The sequence below is a fragment of the Gorilla gorilla genome, chromosome 5 (genome assembly GCF_029281585.2).
Source record: "Gorilla gorilla gorilla isolate KB3781 chromosome 5, NHGRI_mGorGor1-v2.1_pri, whole genome shotgun sequence".
In the NCBI taxonomy this organism is placed as follows: Eukaryota; Metazoa; Chordata; class Mammalia; order Primates; family Hominidae; genus Gorilla; species Gorilla gorilla.
In genome coordinates, this window is record NC_073229.2 from 119,883,045 (window position 1) to 119,909,570 (window position 26,526).

Genomic DNA, 26,526 nt, shown 5'->3' on the forward strand with positions numbered 1-26,526 from the left:
AACAAAAAGAAGCAAAGTCCTTTATTTTAATTGGAAGTGGACATAATTGGTTGGAGAACAACAGTCATTTAAACATATTTCTGGTGTGTTTTTCTTTATTGCAGCGGCTTGAATTCTATATTTTCCAGGAAGTCTTGCAGCTATAGCTCTGAATGTAATTTTGGTTCTGCCAATCAGTCACACTCCCATGACATTTGCATAGTTAATGCAATATGGTGGCTTGCTTTTGCTGTTTCTTTTGTGCCTGGTACCAGAGACCATCATGAGGGTGTCTGGTTTTCTGTGGCAGCATTAGCAGAGATCTCAATGTATGGTTACCTGCTCCATGAGTATTAGTAAGAATTGTGTAGGGCATCCATTTATTCATTTTATAAATATAGATAACTGGTGCTTCCTGGAAATAGAACAGAATAAGTGGGAAAATGCTTTAATGCAATCTTAGGAAAAAATAGTTCAAAAATTTTATTTTTTAAAATTTTGTGGGTACATAGTATGTGAATTTCTCAATCTGTAGGTTGCAAGAGCTCATGGAATATTAGAAATCATCACTAAAAAGTTAGTAACATTTTAGTGGATACTTGATAGTTATCCTCTCTATACTCATTACTCCCTTTCCCCTTACTCCTGCTCTGTTTTCTGAGTCATATAGCTTGAGTGAGATTGCCCCTATTCTCAGTTCATCCTCTAGTTCTAGTATAAACACGATGGCTGCTTAGTTCTGGACCTCCTTTCTCTGCTTCTGAAAGTAATATAAAGAAACAAGGAGAATAGGGGAGAAGCACAAACTCCAAGGAAATATCCAATCTTCAAATTACTTCTAAGTATGGAGCAAGAGAAAAATCCACAAACTTCAAATTATTCTAGGTATGGCCTAGAGTCCTTGAAAGTAAAGAACTGTCAGGTTTTTTCTTTTCTCGTTGGCATGATTTTTATTCTATATTTTTCTGTTCTCATCTTGCTTGGGGTTTGTTGAGATTCTTGGATTAATATATTTATAGTTTTCACCTAAATGGAGGGTTTTCTACCTTTTTTTATATTTTTTTCTTGCCTGTTCTACCCTTTTTACCCCTCTACCGCTCTAATTGAACATATAATTGATGGCTTAATATTATTTTACAGGTTTCTGAAGTCTCATTATTTTTTCCTTAATGTTTCTATCTGTTCTTCAAACTGTTTTCTATATACAAATATATATGTATGTATATGTATTGTTTTCCTTTTTTACAGGTTACTTATTATATTTTAAATCATCTCTAATCTTCAGCAAAGCCCATAACACAAGTCTTTCATTTCAGTTATTATTTTCATCTCTAAAATTTTTATTCGGTACATTTTATAATCTGCTGAGTTTCTCTGTTTAATCATTAGGAGTGAACTTTTTAAACCATAAAATATATTTATGATAGCTACTTGAAAGTCTGTGCCCAATAATTACAACATTTAGTACATCTCAGTTCTATTTCTTGCCATTTTTCTTGAATATGGGTTTTATTTTTCTGTTTCTTTCCATATTTAATGATATTTGAGAGTTTACCAAGCTTCATCAATGTTATCTTGTGCAAGCTCAGGATTATGTTATATTCCTGTGAAGAGGTTTGTTTTAGCACAGTAAATTTGACTAAACACAGATTCCAAACTGCCTCCTTGGCTGTGGCAACAGCTGAAATCTTTATTTATTTCAACTTAATTCACTGCATCTAAAGTCCCTTTCAATTTGGTATATTCCCTCTACATTTCTGACTATTCTTCAAGCCCCCAAAACTCTCCTCTGTCACCTAAGACACTAATACTGTAACTTCTGTACTGGGCTGCATGAGAATTTTGAACAGTCCTTGGGCAAAAGAAATAAATTAGAAATCTCACCTTTCAAAGATAGACAGTTTCTGTCCGTGATCTTTTTAAAATTACCTTCAGATGTATTTTAACCGTTTATATGGCTTCTATAATTGTTATCTGTAAGAATCATTATCCCTGCTTCCCGATAGCTAATCTGTCATTACAGGAAGCCAAAATCTGAGCAATAATATTTTTAAGACAAAGGAAAATTATCTCCTAATGAAAATCTTTTTAAAATTCCTGATATATACACACAAAAATTATAACAAAATATTTCAGAACTAAGAGCAAGTATGTCTGTCACATCACTACATATAAATAAGCTTATTTCCTTTATAAAATAAAAATTTTAAGGCAGTATAATAAACCAAAACCCAATCAGATGCTATATTTATGAGACATAGGTAAAATAAAGATTTCAAATGACTAAAATGAAATGGGCAAGGAAAAATTTTACTAGGCAAATGCAAACAAAAGATATCAAAGGTCTATGATTTTAATATTACATAAGGTAGAATTCATACCAACAACATTAAATGAGGTGAAGAGCCCATATTTTAGTGCAAACCATATCCTACAGCATATGAAAAAGATTATATATCATGATCAAGTGGGATGTATCCAAGAGATGCGAGTAGTGGTCAACATACACAAATCAATAAGTGATACATGATATCAGCAGAATGAAGGGCAAGTACCACATGATCATCTCAATAGATAAAATGCAGAACAGCATTTGATAAAATCCAACATTCATCATGATAAAAATTCTCAACAAATTAGGTATAGAAGGAATATACCTATATACAGTGTTCATGAATTAGAAGAATTTATATAGTCCATACTACCCCAAACAATCTAAAGATTCAATGCAATCCTTATCAAAAGACCAATGGCATTCTTCACAAAAATGGAAAAAAGAAGTTTAAAATTTGTATGGAACTACGAAAGACCCCAAATAGCAAAAGCAATCTGAAGCAAAAGAACAAAACTGTATGCCTCACACTACCTGATTTCAAAATATACTATCAAGATTTAACCAAAGTAACATGGCAACTGGTATGAAAATAGACACATAGACCAATGAAACTGAATAGAGAACCTAGAAACAAATCTATGTTTTTGCAGCCAACTAATTTTCAACAAATGTGCCAAGAACATACATCACGAAAAGGAAAGTGTTTTCAATAAATGATGCTGGTAAAATGAGATATCTGTATGCATAATCAGGATAAAAGCTTAACTGTAAGACCCCAAACTATAAAACTTCTAGTAGAAAACATAAAGGAAATGCTTTAAGACATTAGTCTGGGTAAAGATTTTATGATTAAGACTTTAAAAACACAGGCAATCGAAATAAAAGTAGACAGATGAAATTGTATCAAATTAAAAAGCTTCTGAACATCAAATGAAACAACCAACAGAATGAATAAACAACCTGCAGAATGAGATAAAATAATTGCAAGCTATTAATTCTACAAGGGTTTAGTATTCAGAATATACAAGGAACTCAAACAACTCAATAGGAAAACAAACAAAAAAACCCCAATTAATAAATGGGAAAATGTTCTGAATAGACACTTCTCAAAAGAAGACATACAAATGGCCAACACATGCATAAAAATATGATCAACATCACTAATCATCATGGAAATCCAGATCAAAAAGACAGCAAGATATTCTCTCATTCCAGTTAGAATGACTTTTATCAAAAAGACATAAAAAATAAAAAATGTTGGGAGGATGTGAAGAAGAGGAAATTCTTATGGACTGTTGTTAGGAATTTACATTAGTTCAGCCATTATGGAAAACAATATGGAGGTTCCTCAAAAAACAAAAATAGAACCACTATATGATTCAGCAACTTCACTACTGGGTATATATTGAAAAGAACGGAAATCAGTATCTCAAAGAAATATCTGCACTCTCATGTTTATTGCAGCACTACTCACAAGAGTCAAAATGTGGAATCTAAGTATCCATCAATGAATGAATGAATGAAGGAAATGTGGCATATATACACAATGGAATATTATTCAGCCATAAAAAAGAATAAAATCCAGTTGTTTGTGGAAATACAGATGAATCTGAAGACTATTCTGTTAAGTGAAATGAGGCAGGCATGGAAATACAAATACCAAATGTTCTCATTCATATGTAGATGTTAAAACTGTGGATCTCATAGAAGTAGAAAGTAAAAAAATAATTATTTGAGGCAGGGAAGAATGTGGAAGAGGAGAAGATAGGGAGATTCTGGTTCACAAACACAAAAATCACAGCTAGAGAGGAGGACTAATTTCTAATGTCCTATAGCACCAAAGTATGACTATAATTAATGATAACTTATTGTATATTTTCAAATAGCTAGAAGACAGGACTTTGAGTGTTCCCAACACAAAGAAATAATAAATGCTTGAAGTGATGGGTGGGCTAATTTCACTGATTATTACACATGGCATATGTGTATTGAAATATCACACTGTACTCCACAAATATATATAATTTTATGTAAATTAAAATTTTAAATCATATGTTATGTCAGCTTCAAGCATCTAAAAATTTAAACATTCAGAAATCAAAGAGGTAACTTTCTCTTGTATGTTAAAAAACTTAAATCATGAAAATAAAAATTAAAGTTGCTGAATTTTATAAAAGTAGCAGTTAAAAATTACATTTAAACTTTGGGTAGAGCAGAACTAGGTTCAGAAGAAAATACATATTTTACTTAAGTCATCATACGAATGAAAAAGCACAAGAGATGAATTAAACATCATCTGACTCAGAGTTAAAAAAAGATAGATGAATCATAGAATAATTTGATTAGTAAAGGAAAAGCATATATCTGAATTAAAAAAAACTTTCAGAAATAATAGATTAACAAATTGTTTTTTAGGAATAAAAAAAGCAATAAAAAAGACCAGCTAGGCATGTAAAAAGGACAAGAACAACTATTCAAAATAATAAATGAAAATAGAGTAATAACAGAAACAAAAAGTTTAATCAAGACAGAAAATTTAGCCTAAATGGAACAATATCAACAAAAAAAGTAGTAATAACTACAGAAAAAACACAATGTTAGGCAGGCTTATCACAAAAAAATGCAAACTGCAAAGATCAGAAATTAAGAGACAGTATTACTATAGAACTACAGACATTAAAAAGATAATAGGAAAATTTATAAACAACTTTATGTCATATACTTAATCATTTCATTGAAATTGAGAAATTTCTTAAAAGTCACAAATTATCAAAGCTCAATCAAGAGTAAATAGCAATCTGATTATTTCCATATTTGCAAATTATGAAAGCTCAAGCAAGAATAAACACAAACTTTACTAGATCCATATGTATTAAAGAAATTGAACATGCCAGTTTAAACCTTCCAACAAAGACAATTCCAGGGCCAAATTTCTTCACCATGGAATGTTAGCCATCACTGAAGGAAGAAACCCTACCAAGTCTAAACAAACTCTTCTAGAAAACAGAGAAGGAAAAAATACTCCCCAGTTAATTGTATGGGGCCAGCATTACCCTGTTCCTTGCTTAATTACACTATTTTACAATTTTCTGGTTATGAGTTGAACAATCAATGTTTTCTTGCAGTTTTCTACATGATGTTAATGTGCTACCAGATTGGGAACCACTGGCGTGGAACAGACAGGTCTATATCAGGATGTAACATAGTATGGCTTTCATGGACAGAATCTTGTAATATGTATTAAAAAAAAACGGTTCTTATTTCTCAACCCAATTTTAGGAATTTAACAAAAGAAATTGAAAAAACAACACAAAACATTGAAATGTAAGTAAAGAGGATTCCTCATATTCTTTATAATCATAGCAATTTGATAAAAACCAAAGTTTTCTTCAATTTTACATTGTTCCAGTAACTTATGGTATATTCAGGGAGTTAAGTACTCATTATCCTTTAAAATGATTATTTGAATTCTTATGTAGTAATAAGGAAAAGTTTTTATAACATACTTCTTAATTAAAAAAACAAGTGACTGACCAGAACAGAAAATTGGATTTTATATTTTAGAAAGTGGTGGGGACATAATTGATTTATGTTGATTTAAATTTAACTGAATAATTTTTAATTTTCTGTATTGAATATCTTTTTCATAAAATAATCATGTGTTTCATGCCATTAAACTAATTACATAAAATCAAGAAGGATCATAACGGCTACAGTGTGTGGAAACCAACTATCATGAAATTTAGGTGATCTAGGCAAGGGCTGTGGATAGCAGTGTGGTAGAGAGAAATGACAATATTCAAAAGACATTAAGAAGGTATACTAAAAGAGATCTGACTATCTCAGATAGAATATAGATTATCTCAGATAGAATATAGATTAAATTTTATTATCTCTTAGATTGTCTTTAAGAGCTAAAGAGGTATATATTTGCCTCATCTAATTCCAGACGCTTAAAAAGGAGACACAGAAATTATCATTTTCTAACAATTAAAACCTAAGAAGTTAAAGGTGTATTATGTCTGAATTATTTGTGTCAGTTTTTTAATTAAAAAGAAATTAAATTCTACATTTAGGATTCGTTTTATTAATTCAGTCTCATTCAATTCACAACTTTTAGATATTTTATACTTCACACAATTTAAGGGAGACAAAAGTAAACAAGATATAATCTCTATGTTTGAGCCAAATTCTTCAGTAGAGCAATAAAGTCAGATCATTTTGGCATCAAAAGATCTGACTTTTTAATCGGAAGGGAAATTTTAATGCAACAATTGAGATAATTAATCAGCCCTGCTGTTTTTCTCTCCAAAAGTCTAAACCAGCGTGTTGTAGCATAAAAGAGCAGTGTTGTGGGTCCTCAAATATTCAAACTGGCAGCTGCATTGCTATAGGAAAGCAAAGCTTATAATAGAAATATTCACGTTTCCAGGTTATTTTAAGTTAAGTACATGGTTAGACCTCCAGGTGAGTTCATAGGAAACCAGGGGTGGATAGGGTCTCATTATTATGACTTTAGTAAATGAGCCAGAGACTCAATTAAGAGCTGCTTTTTCATCCACTGATATACACTGTGTGTATACAGCATTCTCCGGCATCAGCTATTCAGTCTTATCCCTGTACTTTTTCTTCAAATGTAAACTATTCCAGTATGCTAATGTTTGAGAGAATATTATATATTTTGAATACATTGAAATTCAAATATAGAACTCAAATGTGATATAATCAAAATATAAAGTTCAGTATGCATAGCAATATCTTGAAATATGAAGTTGGAAATGATTTAAGCTTCTTTTGAGTATGTGTATATATGTTTTAAGTCCATAAATATTGGGAATCAAGTTGCAGAGAAATCTCCTTCTAACTTAAGAAGAGTATCAATTCAATAAAGTTGTATTATTTTACCTAATCATTCTGAATATTTCTGGAAAATTGTTTTTAGAAGATGTTGCTTCTACATTGCCTTCTAAAGTCATAACTAACACAATTTTAGTTCCATTTCAACACTGATAAACTATAAGTTTGTTTGTTTTTTTCCCAACTGACATGATTCTGTATTAATTGTAGTTTTCAGCTGAGTTTCAATAAACAGTGGTATTACTGGAAAAGAAAATAAAACCTGGGAAGGAATTATTGCTATTGCCTTTAATTTTCATATATAAATATTTTAGTTGTTTGAACAGATTTTGCTTAAAAGTGTGCACATATGTGTTAGATGAAATATTGAGAAGGAACTTGAGTAAACATAATATGTGTTTGAGAAGCCTCAATTGTGGTTAGTAGCCTATAGATAATAAAAAATATGGAATGAAAACATATTATGAACAATGTAAGAAGTCATACTTCTATTCCTGTTTTTGAATGATTCATTTTTTAATGAATGTCATAGATGTAGACACTGACAAGTATGTAGATTATATCATGTCACACAAAGAAATTTCAAAGCTGCACTAAGTTCATTGTCAGGAGGTGCTTTAAATTCTTGTCTGAATCTAATTTATAGATGCATCCTTGTGGATTTCACTCCACTAGAAAAGGTCACTCATGCAAATGAGACCAGAAAATATATAAACTCAGATTCTATGAAAGGTTGAAGAGATTTATAAATTTTAATTCACTCTTATGTGTTCTATTTCTGTCAGCAGCTAGAAACATTTTAAAGATAAATAAAATAATCCCTTAAATTCTAAACTCTACCAGGTATCCTATGTAACAAATCACCTTCAAATTTTAATCTTTTGTCTTTTACATAGACAGAAATCAGAATTTATTGACCTGCTAGTCTTTTTCAAAGGGAAGAATGACTGTATCATGTTTTCTTTCTTTCTTTACATAGTTAAATACAATAACTTTTCTATAGAAGCATATCAACTTTAAAAAGTAAAGATAATACATTAAAATGTTTTTCTAGGTAAATGACAAGATTAAAGTCACCTAAGGTTAGTACATATTTTAGGCATCAAATTCATTCTCATTGTAATCCTGGTTAACAAATCCAATGAACTCAAATACTTCATTCCATTGGCAACATACACGTTGATTAGAATGAGGGTGAAAACATTTCACTTACTGTTCAAAGACTTATTTGTTGTGTAATATGGTAGTATAGATAATTAATCCACAGAATCTCAAAACATATATTAGAATATTAGAGACACAATCCCATCATTTTTAAAAAGACAAATGCAAGAGAGACTGAGGGATCCATCAGAACCAATACCATGTACCACATTCATCAACCCAGTGTTTCCAAAGTAACCCATTATCATCTGGATCCAAAAAAATCACAGTGTGCTCTCCACACAGTAAAATTTTAATCAGGCTGGTATTCATATATTTTTAATAAAATTGAGACCATCTAAGATTTACTTTTCTTATATTGTATACATTTACTGCCACAGGAATGCAAGTTTTATTTTACAAAACTGGATACAATTTCATTAAACTTTCGGTTTAAAAAAAGATATGCATTCTTGTTGAAATTTCTTTATATAATTCCTCTTTTGAGCTCCAAACATCAAACAGAATATGAGTCACCGTTTGAACTTGGACCAGTCACACATTCAGTCTGTGTATTGTATTTTCATCTGACATACACAACTTATTAATGTACACAGAAGCATTTTGGCCTTCATTAAAAGCTTGAGTGTGCTTTAGGAAATATGTCCCAGGATATGGATGAAGTGTCATCATTCAAACAGCAGTAAATGTATTCACTCAACAAGTATTTATTGCTGTGAGTCCTACTTTAGGTCTCCATTTTTCCCCATTCTTAAAGCAGAATGTATTAGATTGATTCAGGGAAAAATGAAACAAAGCACTCATTGATATGTACAGTGTCTACTTAATTGTGAAGCACTAGTGACTTTGTAAACTTTTCTGTGGATTTACCTATGAGTACCCATTGGTTTTTGTTTGTTTAATTGTCAAGTTGGGCGGACAAATTTTTAAAAATTGGCCTTATGTAAGGACTTGCAACAGATTTAGCCTTCCCAAAAGGAAAAAGGGAATAAGGCTCAAGGTGGAAGTGTCCAAATCAGATGAAGAAAGTAAGAGGAGAAACCTCCTGACATCTAAGGCTAATATGGGGCTGATGTTGGCCGTGTGAAAGAGGGCTTGGGAGTAGCAAATAGCCGTCAAAGAGAAATGCTTCCCAACCTTTTTATAGCTAGGCTGTAACAGCACAAGGTACTATTTGTGAGGCAGAGAGAAATAAATGGATATGACTTTACTTTAGGAGTTAGCAGTCCATGGTTCCCTGCTCTCCCAGGCCCTTTCCTGGTTTCTTATACCAATAATTATTCTAATACTTGTAAATTCATACCTAATTCCTTTACAAGTATTAGTCCAATACTTGTAAATACTTGGAAGTATCCTTTTAAAAAATATATGTATACCTACATACACACACACACACACACATAAATTTTGAAATGTTAAAACTCATTGCAGTGTCTCCAAACTGATTTTCACAATCATGAATGGATTGCACGATTTAAAAGCTTTAAGAGTGGTGCCCGCTGCATGTTAAGTAGTCTAAAATAATTTATGCATTTTTCCTGCATAATCAACAAAAAGTCTTTTTAAAACCATGTGTGCATTGGTCTGTGTCTACATCCCATGTGTGTGCATTTTCATTAAGTGGGACCAAATAAGAATCAGATTAAATATATGTTTTATAGAGAGTACTATTTATGAAACAGACTTATAGTGCTGAAATTTATGTAAATTAGATCCCAAATGAATGAGTGAAGTTTAGAATACTTCTCAATTTTAAAGCCATTGAGTATTCATATAGAAAACAATGAATCTATCAAGCCTACTTTATCCTTATGTCAATCAGGGCATATTTTTCCATAGTTCAAATTTCTATGGCTTTAAAAATGGAGGAATTAGATGTGATGCTTTCTGAAGCTCATACTCATATTAAGCTCTTTCTTCTTAGGAAATAAACTTTTTAAAGAAAAATAATACTTGCATTCATATGAAGCCACCAGAATTCTTAAGTTTCATACATTTTTCTACTAAACTTACTGTCTGCTCTCTACTTTAACCTTCCTAAAATTGTATTTAACAAAACTGCAATATCACAGGGGTATACTTTTCAGTGGCCAATATTTAGAAGTAGACATAAACTGAAAATATGTATGTATGTCTAAGTATATACCTATATAATTTTTTATTAATTTTTGAGAAGACTAGGTCTCATTATATTATTTTCATTTGAATCATCAGTGACTTTTAAAATACCTGACATAGGGGAGGAACCAAGATGGCCGAATAGGAACAGCTCCGGTCTACAGCTGCCAGCGTGAGCGACGCAGAAGATGGTGATTTCTGCATTTCCATCTGAGGTACCGGGTTCATCTCACTAGGGAGTGCCAGACAGTGGGCTCAGGTCAGTGGGTGTGCGCACCGTGCGCGAGCCGAAGCAGGGCGAGGCATTGCCTCACTTGGGAAGCGCAAGGGGTCAGGGAGTTCGCTTTCCAAGTCAAAGAAAGGGGTGACGGACGCACCTGGAAAATTGGGTCACTCCCACCCGAATACTGCGCTTTTCCGACGGGCTTAAAAAATGGCGCATCACGAGATTATATCCTGCACCTGGCTTGGAGGGTCCTACGCCCACGGAGTCTCGCTGATTGCTAGCACAGCAGTCTGAGATTAAACTGCAAGGCAGCAGCGAGGCTGGGGGAGGGGCGCCCGCCATTGCCCAGGCTTGATTAGGTAAACAAAGCAGCCTGGAAGCTCCAACTGGGCGGAGCCCACCACAGCTCAAGGAGGCCTGCCTGCCTCTGTAGGCTCCACCTCTGGGGGCAGGGCACAGACAAACAAAAAGACAGCACTAACCTCTGCAGACTTAAATGTCCCTGTCTGACAGCTTTGAAGAGAGCAGTGGTTCTCCCAGCACGCAGCTGGAGATCTGAGAACAGGCAGACAGCCTCCTCAAGTGGGTCCCTGACCCCTGACCCCTGAGCAGCCTAACTGGGAGGCACCCGCCAGCAGGGGCACACTGACACCTCACACGGCGGGGTATTCCAACAGACCTGCAGCTGAGGGTCCTGTCTGTTAGAAGGAAAACTAACAAACAGAAAGGACATCCACACCAAAAACCCATCTGTACATCACCATCATCAAAGACCAAAAGTAGATAAAACCACAAAGATGGGGAAAAAACAGAACAGAAAAACTGGAAACTCTAAAAAGCAGAGCGCCTCTCCTCCTCCAAAGGAATGCAGTTCCTCACCAGCAACGGAACAAAGCTGGATGGAGAATGACTTTGATGAGCTGAGAGAAGAAGGCTTCAGACAATCAAATTACTCTGAGCTACGGGAGGACATTCAAACCAAAGGCAAAGAAGTTGAAAACTGTGAAAAAAAATTTAGAAGAATGTATAACTAGAATAACCAATACAGAGAAGTGCTTAAAGGAGCTGATGGAGCTGAAAACCAAGGCTCGAGAACTACGTGAAGAATGCAGAAGCCTCAGGAGCCGATGCAATAAACTGGAAGAAAGGGTATCAGCGATGGAAGATGAAATGAATGAAATGAAGCGAGAAGGGAAGTTTAGAGAGAAAAGAATAAAAAGAAATGAGCAAAGCCTCCAAGAAATATGGGACTATGTGAAAAGACCAAATCTACGTCTGATTGGTGTACCTGAAAGTGATGGGGAGAATGGAACCAAGTTGGAAAACACTCTGCAGGATACTATCCAGGAGAACTTCCCCAATCTAGCAAGGCAGGCCAACGTTCAGATTCAGGAAATACAGAGAACACCACAAAGATACTCCTCGAGAAGAGCAACTCCAAGACACATAATTGTCAGATTCACCAAAGTTGAAATGAAGGAAAAAATGTTAAGGGCAGCCAGAGAGAAAGGTCGGGTTACCCTCAAAGGGAAGCCCATCAGACTAACAGCGGATCTCTCGGCAGAAACCCTACAAGCCAGAAGAGAGTGGGGGCCAATATTCAACATTCTTAAAGAAAAGAATTTTCAACCCAGAATTTCATATCCAGCCTAACTAAGCTTCATAAGTGAAGGAGAAATAAAATACTTTACAGACAAGCAAATGCTGAGAGATTTTGTGACCACCAGGCCTGCCCTAAAAGAGCTCCTGAAGGAAGCGCTAAACATGGAAAGGAACAACTGGTACCAGCCGCTGCAAAATCATGCCAAAATGTAAAGACCGTCAAGACTAGGAAGAAACTGCATCAACTAACGAGCAAAATCACCAGCTAACATCATAATGAAAGGATCAAATTCACACATAACAATATTATCTTTAAATGTCAATGGACTAAATGCTCCAATTAAAAGACACAGACTGGCAAATTGGATAAAGAGTCAAGACCCATCAGTGTTCTGTATTCAGGAAACCCATCTCATGTGCAGAGACATACATAGGCTCAAAATAAAAGGATGGAGGAAGATCTACCAAGCAAATGGAAAACAAAAAAAGGCAGGGGTTGCAATCCTAGTCTCTGATAAAACAGACTTTAAACCAACAAAGATCAAAAGAGACAAAGAAGGCCATTACATAATGGTAAAGGGATCAATTCAACAAGAAGAGCTAACTATCCTAAATATATATGCACCCAATACAGGAGCACCAAGATTCATAAAGCAAGTCCTGAGTGACCTACAAAGAGAATTAGACTCCCACACAATGGGAGACTTTAACACCCCACTGTCAACATTAGACAGATCAACGAGACAGAAAGTCAACAAGGATACCCAGGAATTGAACTCAGCTCTGCACCAAGTGGACCTAATAGACGTCTACAGAACTCTCCACCCCAAATCAACAGAATATACATTTTTTTCAGCACCACACCACACCTATTCCAAAATTGACCACATACTGGGAAGTAAAGCTCTCCTCAGCAAATGTAAAAGAACAGAAATTATAACAAACTATCTCTCAGACCACAGTGCAATCAAACTAGAACTCAGGATTAAGAGTCTCACTCAAAACCGCTCAACTACATGGAAACTGAACAACCTGCTCCTGAATGACTACTGGGTACATAACGAAATGAAGGCAGAAATAAAGATGTTCTTTGAAACCAACGAGAACAAAGACACAACATACCAGAATCTCTGGGACACATTCAAAGCAGTGTGTAGAGAGAAATTTATAGCACTAAATGCCCACAAGAGAAAGCAGGAAAGATCCAAAATTGACACCCTAACATCACAATTAAAAGAACTAGAAAAGCAAGAGCAAACACATTCAAAAGCTAGCAGAAGGCAAGAAATAACTAAAATCAGAGCAGAACTGAAGGAAATAGAGACACAAAAAAACCCTTCAAAAAATCAATGAATCCAGGAGCTGGTTTTTTGAAAGGATCAACAAAATTGATAGACCGCTAGAAAGACTAATAAAGAAAAAAACAGAGAAGAATCTAATAGACACAATAAAAAATGATAAAGGGTATATCACCACCGATCCCACAGAAATACAAACTACCATCAGAGAATACTACAAACACCTCTACGCAAATAAACTAGAAAATCTAGAAGAAATGGATAAATTCCTCGACACATACACTCTCCCAAGACTAAACCAGGAAGAAGTTGAATCTCTGAATAGACCAATAACAGGAGCTGAAATTGTGGCAATAATCAATAGCTTACCAACCAAAAAGAGTCCAGGACCAGATGGATTCACAGCTGAATTCTACCAGAGGTACAAGGAGGAACTGGTACCATTCCTTCTGAAACTATTCCAATCAATAGAAAAAGAGGGAATCCTCCCTAACTCATTTTATGAGGCCAGCATCATTCTGATACCAAAGCCAGGCAGAGACACAATAAAAATAGAGAATTTTAGACCAATATTCTTGATGAACATTGATGCAAAAATCCTCAATAAAATACTGGCAAAACGAATCCAGCAGCACATCAAACAGCTTATCCACCATGATCAAGTGGGCTTCATCCCTGGGATGCAAGGCTGGTTCAATATACGCAAATCAATAAATGTAATCCAGCATATAAACAGAGCCAAAGACAAAAACCACATGATTATCTCAATAGATGCAGAAAAAGCCTTTGACAAAATTCAACAACCCTTCATGCTAAAAACTCTCAATAAATTAGGTATTGATGGGACGTATTTCAAAATAATAAGAGCTATTTATGACAAACCCACAGCCAATATCATACTGAATGGGAAAAAACTGGAAGCATTCCCTTTGAAAACTGGCACAAGACAGGGATGCCCTCTCTCACCACTCCTATTCAACATAGTGTTGGAAGTTCTGGCCAGGGCAATTAGGCAGGAGAAGGAAATAAAGGGTATTCAATTAGGAAAAGGAGAAGGCAAATTGTCCCTGTTTGCAGACGACATGATTGTATATCTAGAAAACCCCATTGTCTCAGCCCAAAATCTCCTTAAGCTGATAAGCAACTTCAGCAAAGTCTCAGGATACAAAATCAATGTACAAAAATCACAAGCATTCTTATACACCAACAACAGACAAACAGAGAGCCAAATCATGAGTGAACTCCCATTCACAATTGCTTCAAAGAGAATAAAATACCTAGGAATCCAACTTACAAGGGATGTGAAGGACCTCTTCAAGGAGAACTACAAACCACTGCTCAAGGAAATAAAAGAGGATACAAACAAATGGAAGAACATTCCATGCTCATGGGTAGGAAGAATCAATATTGTGAAAATGGCCATACTGCCCAAGGTAATTTACAGATTCAATGCCATCCCCATCAAGCTACCAATGACTTTCTTCACAGAATTGGAAAAAACTACTTTAAAGTTCATATGGAACCAAAAAAGAGCCCACATTGCCAAGTCAATCCTCAGCCAAAAGAACAAAGCTGGAGGCATCACACTACCTGACTTCAAACTATGCTACAAGGCTACAGTAACCAAAACAGCATGGTACTGGTACCAAAACAGAGATATAGATCAATGGAACACAACAGAGCCCTCAGAAATAACGCCGCATATCTACAACTATCTGATCTTTGACAAACCTGACAAAAACAAGCAATGGGGAAAGGATTCCCTATTTAATAAATGGTGCTGGGAAAACTGGATAGCCATATGTAGAAAGCTGAAACTGGATCCCTTCCTTACACCTTATACAAAAATCAATTCAAGATGTTTTAAAGACTTAAATGTAAGACCTAAAACCATAAAAACCCTAGAAGAAAACCTAGGCATTACCATTCAGGACATAGGCATGGGCAAGGACTTCATGTCTAAAACACCAAAAGCAATGGCAACAAAAGCCACAATTGACAAATGGGATCTAATTAAACTAAAGAGCTTCTGCACAGCAAAAGAAACTACCATCAGAGTGAACAGGCAACCTACAAAATGGGAGAAAATTTTTGCAACCTACTCATCTGACAAAGGGCTAATATCCAGAATCTACAATGAACTCAAACAAATTTACAGGAAAAAAACAAACAACCCCATCAAAAATTGGGCAAAGGACATGAACAGACACTTCTCAAAAGAAGACATTTATGCAGCCAAAAAACACATGAAAAAATGCTCATCATCACTGGCCATCAGAGAAATGCAAATCAAAACCACAATGAGATAGCATCTCACACCAGTTAGAATGGCAATCATTAAAAAGTCAGGAAACAACAGGTGCTGGAGGGGATGTGGAGAAATAGGAACACTTTTACACTGTTGGTGGGACTGTAAACTAGTTCAACCATTGTGGAAGTCAGTGTGGCGATTCCTCAGGGATCTAGAACTGGAAATACCATTTGACCCAGCCATCCCATTACTGGGTATATACCCAAAGGACTATAAATCATGCTGCTATAAAGACACATGCACACGTATGTTTATTGCGGCATTATTCACAATAGCAAAGACTTGGAATCAACCCAAATGTCCAACAATGATAGACTGGATTAAGAAAATGTGGCACATATACACCATGGAATACTATGCCGCCATAAAAAATGATGAGTTTATGTCCTTTGTAGGGACATGGATGAAATTGGAAAACATCATTCTCAGTAAACTATCACAAGAACAAAAAACCAAACACTGCATATTCTCACTCATAGGTGGGAATTGAACAATGAGGTCCCATGGACACAGGAAGGGGAATATCACACTCTGGGGACTGTTGTGGGGTGGGGGGACGGGGGAGGGATAGCACTGGGAGATATACTTAATGCTAGATGACGAGTTAGTGGGTGCAGTGCACCAGCATGGCACATGTATACATATGTAACTAACCTGCCCAATGGGCACATGTACCCTAAAACTTAAAGTATAATAAAAAAAAATACCTGACATAAAGAAAGTACTATGCCATCACCTTTCAATTTTAATTATTTAACTCTGGCAGAGTGTCAATGAAGAGATATTTTTTCTTGTGCCCCTTCTTTCCAACTTCTCAACTTTAAGAGTAAGTCCCTGACTATAGGAAGGAGCTTAAGCACTTGTTAACTGGCACAAAATGTAATATTTAATGTAAGATTTGACATTCTTTGAGAAATTCTGTCAGAAATTATGAAAAAGAAATTGAATACCAAGTCCTCTTGTATTTCAGGCATTGACCGCAGGACCACTGATCTGGAAAATTAGCATCTGGCCAAGGATGATAAGGCCTACAATAACATAAGGAGTAGTTGGAAAATAGAATTCAAGAAATTCAAACAATTTTTTCCAATATGCATATCAGGACTGTATGCTAAATTTGCAAATGATATACCTGTATATACACTCAAATATTTTCAGTTAGATTGTGCTTCAAAGCATTTCTATCTAGATAAACCAACGTCTAGATTTAGAAGAGTGAATAGATGGCAGGAGAGATGCAGAGATCAGCTTAACGAAAGGAGAATCAGAATTCCTCTTCACTTCTATTAGATTTTTAAAATAAAATTTAATAACACCTTTTTATTAAAATGGCAACAGAGTATTTTTATTCTATCCTAAATTGTCTGTATTTGTGGAAAGGAAGATAAATTTGGTTAATGTTCCTAATATCCAAAGATTTTCTAGATATGATTGAAAAGGGCTGGAGCATTTAGATTGAGTTATTAGAGTTCAGTTGGAAGGTGATGCATTCTTAAGAGTTGATTAGACAGAATAAATTTATGTTTAGGTGTTACTAGAATCTGTCATGATTAGTCATGGTACTGAAATGTCTTCCATTCACTAACAAGCAGAGAAATTCCATTTAGTTCTATCTAGGTCTGAATCTTGATATGCCACTACTAAAACATAATTCACGAAATTTGTTTTCTACAGGGACCTGGCAATGTTAACTCCTAAACATGCATTTGCAATTAATTTAGGATGATGAGGCCAATCATTGGGATATGGAGGTCATGATTATTGTTATAGACTGAATAGCAAAACTGTAAAATGTGTGGCTACTAAGTATTCCACAACATTTCTCCTATGGGCAGCACAGACAGTGAAGGCCAGGATCATTTTCCTTGTCAATTACAAACTGTGGCTGTGACCATGAATTGATATTTCATTCTTCATCAGATTCAACTGTAGTTAAGTAAATTCACTAAGTATTTTATTTTCTTATCTCATTATTAGCTTTTCATGCCTGAAACCAAACACTGAATGCTTTTATTTACAGATCCACATACAATTTGTAAATCATGTGGTATTCACGTAGCCAGTCTAGCCCTGCCATACTAGTTGATAAAAGTTCAGATTAGAAGAAAAGGCTAGTTTAGTAATTCAGAGACTTGGATTCTAATCTCTGTTTGGTCCCCCCTGTCAAGTTGCATAACTTTGAACATGCTCCTACTTCTCTCAGGTCAAGTTAACTCATCGATAAAACAAAGAAGTTAATGTAGATTTCTCAGGTTCTCCTTAAGTAACACTATTTCTTCACTTCAGGACTCTCTCTGACCTGACTCATATTTTGTGTTTGTCCAGGTAGTGACAAAGATAAAGAATTGGAGAAAGGTAAAAGCAGTCCAGGATCTTCAGGTGAGTAAGCTCTGTATGAGGACCAGCAGCTGGTTTGAAGCTCAAGCTTTGGCTATAGAAGTGACATTATCTTCACTATCTCAGAATCTAATCCACAATAACATGTTCAAGCAGAAGAGAACTATTAAAAAGAAAAAAAAAAGCAGGTCTGGGCACATGGTCAGTAAAGGACACTGCAAGCACTCAGGGAATATTTGGCCAGCTCACATTTGCAAGGTGCACATGTGCCTGAGGATTGGGGAACGAATCCTAAATGGTTTTCTTCATCTTCTATTTGATGTGCCTTAGTGACCAAAAGACTTTTCATTTGGAGCAGTTATCCTGAAAATCAGTGCAACATGAAACATTAAGCTAGTCTCTCATTCTATCTGTCTGATCTCATTGCTACATTACTACAAAAGCCCTGCTTCAACCAGAAAAAAACAGATACTTATCTCCCCATCCACCCTAGACCTTTTTTCTTATAGTTTGTCATAAGCAAGTTTTGTTATCTCCAGCAAGCTTTTCCCAACTTAACCTCCCTCTGAAATTGCTATTTTATTTTGCTTTAAATATTCTAAGTACTATGCATTGTCTACTATTCTATCATACATTTGTTTTTTGCTTGAAATTATTATTGAATAATTTTATGAATAAATAAAATTAAGCCCAGTCTCATCAACAAGGTGGCAAACTCACTGAAGTCCAAACTATATAAACTATGGCTTTTCAGTACGCAGCAGATTGAAGTATATGATCGCAAATACAGTCCTACTAGAAAAAAAAATAATGACTTTCTTTTTCACATTTTCACAAGTGATAAGATACCTCTTAAAAGCTCAAATTTAACACCCCAAATGGTAAAGACTAATGCTGAAAATCTCTGACCAGAAACAAAACTTTTTTCACTTTAAAATTCACTAATATTTTCTTTTAAATCTCATTTGGGAAAATGTGTATCAGCTCTTTGTCAGATTCTAGTCTCTGTGATTTATTTGCTGTTGTAAAGATGTTGGTTTCAGCGTCTTAATAATAAAAAAGTACTCCATCTAAAAATGCATCAACATACACATCCTTATTTTTCATTTTCTTATTGTTTTATATGTCTACTTTCATTCACATGGGGCACACTAAATGAATCTGATCTGATCTCATGTTTGCTTATGAAATAAAAACAACTGCCATTAGTCTTCTGAATTTCTTCTGCTTTTTGTCTGTTTTCCAGTTAAATTAAACAAATACATGGTGAGAAAAAGTTCTGAGGGTGAATTAACAAGATAAATAAGACAGTGTTGATTCCCCATTAGGGATTTATAATCCAGTATGTTGACCATTGAACTAGAAAATCGCTATGTCAATATCTAGAATTCCTAACAGGATCTGAGGTGACTCCAAACAATATAACCTGATAACAATGAACATGATTTGGGTATAAAGTGATTAGGTGAGCTGAAAATTACATCTTCTTCGTATTTGATCCAACTTTATTTTGAGGTAATATCATTTTATCTATTATTCCTTAAAATAACATGATAAAAAAATTCTTGTTTCATAAGTTTTCTTTAATATATTTTATACTATGATTAAATTTTATTCTTGCTGGAGTAATGCATGCTCACAGTCAAAATAATTAAATAAGATTATAATAAAAAATAGTAGTTTCCAAGGCCAATTGTTCTTTCAAATCTTATAAATATTTCTTTTTATATTTAGCTGTACATTTTAAAGTAATATTCTTATAGCATTATTTCTTGATTTATCAATTTTAATTATTATATAGAGAAAAACCATTAGCTTTTAAAAACCCATCTTCCCACTTAGCCACTACTCATTTTTTCCAATACTGCTTATATCACAATTTTTAATTTAATAATAATGTTTAATATATAACTACATAAATATTGTTCACTTTTGAACCAATTAATATAACTTACCTTTCTTGTTCGACTTGTTTTTACCTGGAGTTAATAACTGACATTCCTTTTGTTTGGTAACAACTTACATAACTACAGCATAATACAATATCAAAAGCAGGAAATTGACATTGATATAACCCCCAGACCTTATTCAGATTTCCCATTTTACATGTACTCATGTGTATGTGTATGTGTGTGTAGTTTTGTGCAATTTTATCTTAAGTCTAGACTTGTAACCACAATCAAGATTCAGAACTGTCCCAGCTCCACAAAGTTATGCCTCATGCTACACCTGTAGCCTCACCATTTCCTCTCTGCTCCTTCATCCCTAACCCGTGCCAACCCTAATCTGCTTTCCATATCTATAAGATCCCAAGAATGTTCAGATTAATTTTTAAATGCTTTTGGTTGTTATATTTTTATTTTTAAGGGATTTCTTTGTTTACTGTTAACTTTTCATAGCATTTTGTTCTCATATTATGCAAAAATATCTTGTTATCTCAGAATAAAGGAAAATAATGATAGATGTTGATTTTAGAAGTTTCCTTCTGCTGCATTTATCTGATGCCTCTAAGCCCTCTTCCTTTTTAAAAATTGTTTTCAACTTTCTTTTCATAAAATTTAAGAGTGATACACTAGAAAGCAAATTGTTGAATGTGTAGGCCTGACTGTTAATCTTTCCTTTGAAGGGACCCAAATATTAATGTCTGGATTTCTTTTAAACCTGAGGTCCTCAACCTCTGGGCGGCAGACTGGTACTGCTCTGGTCGAGGCCTGTTAGCAACCCTGCTGCACAGCAGGAGGTGAGCCTTGAGCTAGCCAGCATTACCACCTGAGCTCTGCCTCCTTTCAGATCAGCAGTGGCAATAGATTCTCATAGGAGCGTGAATCCTATTGTGAACTGCATGTGAAGGATCCAAGTTGTGTGCTCCTGATGATAATCTAGTGCCTGATGACATGATATCGAAGAGTTTCATTCCAAAACTATCCCCTGCTCCACCTTGTCCGGCTGTGGAAAAGATTTTCTTCCAAAAAGGATGGGGACTGCTGTTTTAAACAACCTGATCCCCTATTAACAACATATATCCAAATCAGGCCATATGATTTAAAACTTTGCAACATAATCCCTTTCATTACCTATCTGGGCAAAACCTTAAATATCAGAAACTTTAGATTCTGCCATCTTTAATGGGGAATTTAATTGTGCCAGTAGAGTTCTGGTGCTTTTGTCCCTTACTACAGCACATGGATGCCAACATTGCCTTTGCTAGCTGTCACCCAGAAGCCTGTTGACTTAAATGACATTTATTTACCAAATTCTCAGGCCAGTCTTGCCTTCAAATACACAAGTGGCCTAGTCTCATTTGGAGTCCACATAGGCACAAAAACAAAACCCATATCTTCTGCAGTGGATATCCACTTGAAAAGAGTATCTAATCACCTGGTGACAATGAACTCACATTCTACATGACATCACCATGGCCCAGGGGCTCACCACCGGATGTGACATCGCTCCCTGTGACTTCACCTAGGAACCCAAAATCCCTGTCCCTGTAACTCCCACGGGCTGCCTCTCCTAAGGTGCTGACAAATTGGGCATGAAACATTTATTGCTTTTCTTCCTTTGATATTAGAGATCCTATTATATTTCCTGAGATTGCTGTCTGCTTAGCCTGTGATCCTTGTACACTCCTTGCTCTCTCCCAAAACATACACCGCTACACATTCATGCCTAAAAGGAAATCGGGTACATGATACTAAAATCTGTGCCATTCTAAAAATGAATGGAGATGATTGTTTTCCCCAGAAGGCATCTTCCTCTTATCAATCAATTCCTTGACCATCTGAAGAGAGAATTACTCACTCCCCAGTGCCTTCTTCTTTGATTACCTCACCTTTCTACCAAGGCCCACTGCCTCGTGTCTCCATCCATGACTGCCACAACCACCCCTTCCCCTTGGTTACACACAAATGACACTAATCTTAACATATCCTTTACTAAACTAAGTTCAAACCCTCCAGCAACAAAACTGCTAGAGCTGGCCACCATCTTGACCAGAAAAATATATCAAAATTATATATATGCACACATAATACCACCAAGATATTATTAGAGACCTCAGAAATTTCACCTTTTCTGGGTTAATGACATAAAAATCAGAAGCTTAGTTACAAGCCAGCATACCAGGACTCCTTATACTTCTACTTGTGTTCTTTCTTTTCACTTTCATACTGAAATATTTTCTAGACTCTTCAGGGTATCTTGTGCCCTACTCTCTGAACTTCTCTACTATTCTTGTCATTCAAATGTCTCAGATAATAGAGCTCAAAACTGATGTTGAAACATCAAAAGATCAATTGTATATAGTTTTTTAAATAGCGTCTTGATCCAGTTTGCATGCCCTGGATAGAGGCTGTTCAGTTCCCTTTCTGAGCAGCCAATTAAGTCCACTCCTCCAATCACCTGTTTATCAGGCTTTCACACTCAGGGGCACTAGACATCAGCCCTGATCACCGCAGGACCAGGTACCAGACAACCAGAACCAGCCCTTATGCCCCAGAGCCTGCTGAAATTATTCCAAACTAGCCAATTGTAAGGCTGCTTACCCTGCTTTGCCTGTTCCTTCCTGTAGAAACCACAATAAAGGATCTGGACCATAGTCTGTTGCTCTCCTTCTGCCTCATGGCCAAGCTTGGTGATTCCTAGTATGACCTTCCTTTTTTTGGGATCTAAGAGTATAACAAATTATCTTTTCAATGGCAGTTGTCTCTTCATCTGTTGGCTTTATTGTACCTAAATAAAAATAAAACCTATTAAAGCAGAATTTGGCTAATTCACATCATTTCCTGACATTTCATCACAGTCTTCTATTCTGAAGGCACCAGTTGAAAGGTGGCTAGCAACTTGATATATTAAAAATATTCTGTTTATTCAGGTTATGAACAGAGGTGTATGATGACTTTTGCCTAGAAAAAACACATAGCAGTTCAGGAAAATTAGAAATTGTCAATAAGCAAGATCTTTCATGTTTCTGAAAAGTTCAATAAGTAATAGCATACCTATGAGTCCAGAAGGAAAAAAATCACTGAAATAAATGCATTTTTGTTTATGATGCAGGAATATATATATATATATATATATATATATATATATATATATATATATGGTCATTTTACTTCCCATTTTAAATTACTATCCAGTTAAGTCTTCTACACTGATACTATCAGTTTTCATTTTTAAAAAAAGAGAGAGAACACTTTCACACTTAAGAACATGCAGTTCTGATGTTTACAAAATAATTTATTCTGCACATTTCTTGTTACAACTGTTAAAAGATTTGTTTCTGCTTTGAGTCATTTCTTCCTTTTTCTCCAAAGTTATACATGAGGCAGAAGGTGGTGGGGGGGAAGGGGTAGGTGAGGGAGGATTATTTCTAATGGAATTACTAACATCTGACTGAAAGTTAACATTCAGTCATGTGCCACATAATGACGTTTTGGTCAATGATGAACCACACATAGAGTGGTGGTTCTGTCAGATTATAATGGAGCTGAAAAATTCCTATCATTTAGTGACTAGTTGTCATAAGGTACAATGTATTACATATGTTCTTCTGGTGACACTGGTATAAACAAACCTACTGCACCGCCAGTAGTATAAATTTAGCATATATAATATATAAGCTACATAATATTTAACAATAATAAATGACTATATTACTGGTCTGCGTATTTACTATAGTATACTTTTTAATCATTATTTTTAAAGTGTACTTCTACTTATATGTAAAACAAACAAACAAACAAAACAAAACAAAACAAAGCCAGTTAACTGTAAAACAACCTCAGGCAGGTCCTTCAGGACGTGTTCTAGAAGAAGGCATTGTAGTCATAGGAGGCGACAGCTCCATGTATATTACTGCCCCTGAAGACCTCTCAGTGGAACAAGATGTGGAGGTGGGTGACAGTGATATTGATCATCCTGAACCTGTATAGGCCTAGGCTAATGTGTGTGCTTGTGTTTTAGTTTTTAACAAAACATTTTAAAAGTAAAGCAAAAAATTGTAAAACTAGAAAAAAATTATAGAATGAGAAAATAAAGCAATTATTTTTGTACATATGTACAATGTGTTTGTGTTTTTAGAATAAAAAATTTAAAAATTAAAGTTTATAAAATAAAATAGCTACAATAAGCTAAAGTTATTGAAGAAAAAAGATTTTTAATAAATTTAGTGTAGCAGAAGTAAACAGTGTTTATAAAGTCTACGGTAGTGTACACAAATGTCCGAGGCCTTCACATTCAACCACCACTCACTGATTAATTCACCCAGAGCAACTTCTAGTCCTGCAAGCTCTATTCACGGTAAATGCTTTATACAGGTATACCATTTTTATTTTTTATACTGTATTTTTACTTTACTTTGTCTATCTTTAAATACACAAATATTTCACATTGTATTACAATTGCCCAGTAATCTGCTGTACAGGTGTTTAGCCTAGGAGCAATATGTTCTACTATATAGCCCAGGTATGTAGTAGGCTATACCATCTAGGTTTGTGTAAATACACTTTATGTTGTATGCACAATAATGAAATCACCTAAAAGCACATTGCTCAGGACTTATTCCCACTATTAAGCGATGCATGACTGTACTTTAGAATTATTGGATAAATAGTGAATATTGATAGCAATATTTTGATTTCAGCATCCTAATGAAATAATGACGCAAATAAATATGAGGTGCCAAATTCAACTACCATTGCATATTTTGCAAGCATCAGGACAGCTCTGATGGTTCCGGTATAAATCAAAAAAAGTTTTGTGTAGCTCAGGAGGGATTAATATACTCAGAATTACTTTAATCCTTTAGGTCAAGGTAATTGTTATACCAACTACATATGAACCTTCTGGGAAAATAATTTCCCAGCTTTTTACGAATCTGTATAATGATCCTTGTGGTGTGTGGAGAACAATGTAAAACTGAATTGAAATAACTAATAAAAATTATGTTTAAAGTTCAATGACCCCCCCCCCCACACACCCACCCAAATGATTTAATTTCTTACCTGCTGCGAGTTACACTAACAACTGCATTTGTGCCCTGGGAGCTCTGAAAGAATCATAAGGTAACTATGGAGATGGAGCCTTCTCTATTACACGTAAGTTGAGGCCCCTTTTTCCATATATAAATTAGTTTTAACCCATAGGTTAATATTTTAACCAAAAATTTTTAGCTCAAAAGAAGATTCCCAGCCCTTCTTCTCACTGGATCATGTCTCTACAAATCACCTCCCATTGTCCTGTTTTGTTTTGTTTTTCCTACCACAGTGTGTTGCCATTTCCCATTCTTCTAGACAGCTGTCGTTCAACACACTCACTTCAATTCTCTTTTGTGGAATTTTCTAATACATGTATTGCACACTGCTCAGTGGCTTAACAGTGGAATTACATCAATGGAACAGGCACAGTCTTTACTCAGTATTTACTAAGACTATTTTTGAATGCTGAGTTCATGAATCTGTTACCAAGCACATTCAATCTTTCCAGGTACGGCTATTTTGCAACCCCCCCTTCTTCTTCCTCTTTTGTATTTTTTACTGCTTAACGTAACGTTATTTTGATATTTTCTTCCACTGTTCTTATTCTATCGTATGCTTTTCTCTGTTAGTATCATATTACTACTCACATAATCCACAGAACAAATGGAACATTCCAAGCTATGGTAGAGTTGGCCAAAAACATGAAAATGTTTTAGGTGTCACTAATATAAAATGAACATATGTTATTGACTGAGAAGCAATTAATGTTCAAATAATTGTTCATATATATTATTTTGGTAATGTATATCTGAGGTATAAGAAACCCATTGAATTTATATATGCAAATATTTGAACATAGATAAATATTTCTATAGAAAAGTTTATATTGTTTTCCTTAGAGTCTCAAAGTATTTTTGATTCCAAAAAGGTTTAAATTCCCTCTCTATCAAGTTAGTAAACAAAGAAAATGACAAATGATTTCCAAGAGCTCTTTAGGTGAGGAATAAAGTCATCAAAAATAGAATCTCTTTCATGAGCAAACATTCCACAGCAATAGATGACATGATTTTTGAACTCCCTGATATCTTACTGAATATCTTTTAAAGAGATCTTTAAAGAGATCTTACTGAATATCTTTTAGAACTTTTCTCGGAGAAAAACCTTTTCTTAATAAGCAAAATAGTCTTATCTGTTTGGATGGCAAAAGATTGGTGGAGTTATGTGAGTATTTGCGGGACTTTAAATAGCCAGAATATCTAAGGCAAATAATTTAGGTTTTATAAAATGATCTGGGATTTCTACTACCATTAGTGGCTGATTAG

At 34.9% G+C, this 26,526-nt stretch overlaps 1 long non-coding RNA gene across 1 annotated transcript; it reads right to left on the bottom strand.

Annotated features, from left to right (window-relative positions):
• Positions 1-25,267, bottom strand: LOC129534447 (uncharacterized). The gene is made up of 3 exons (XR_008681063.2): positions 25,232-25,267; positions 22,772-22,958; positions 1-394 (listed from the first exon to the last, which is right to left on the bottom strand). It is a non-coding gene; the product is annotated as an uncharacterized lncRNA (long non-coding RNA).
• Positions 25,268-26,526: the final 1,259 nt, after the last annotated feature.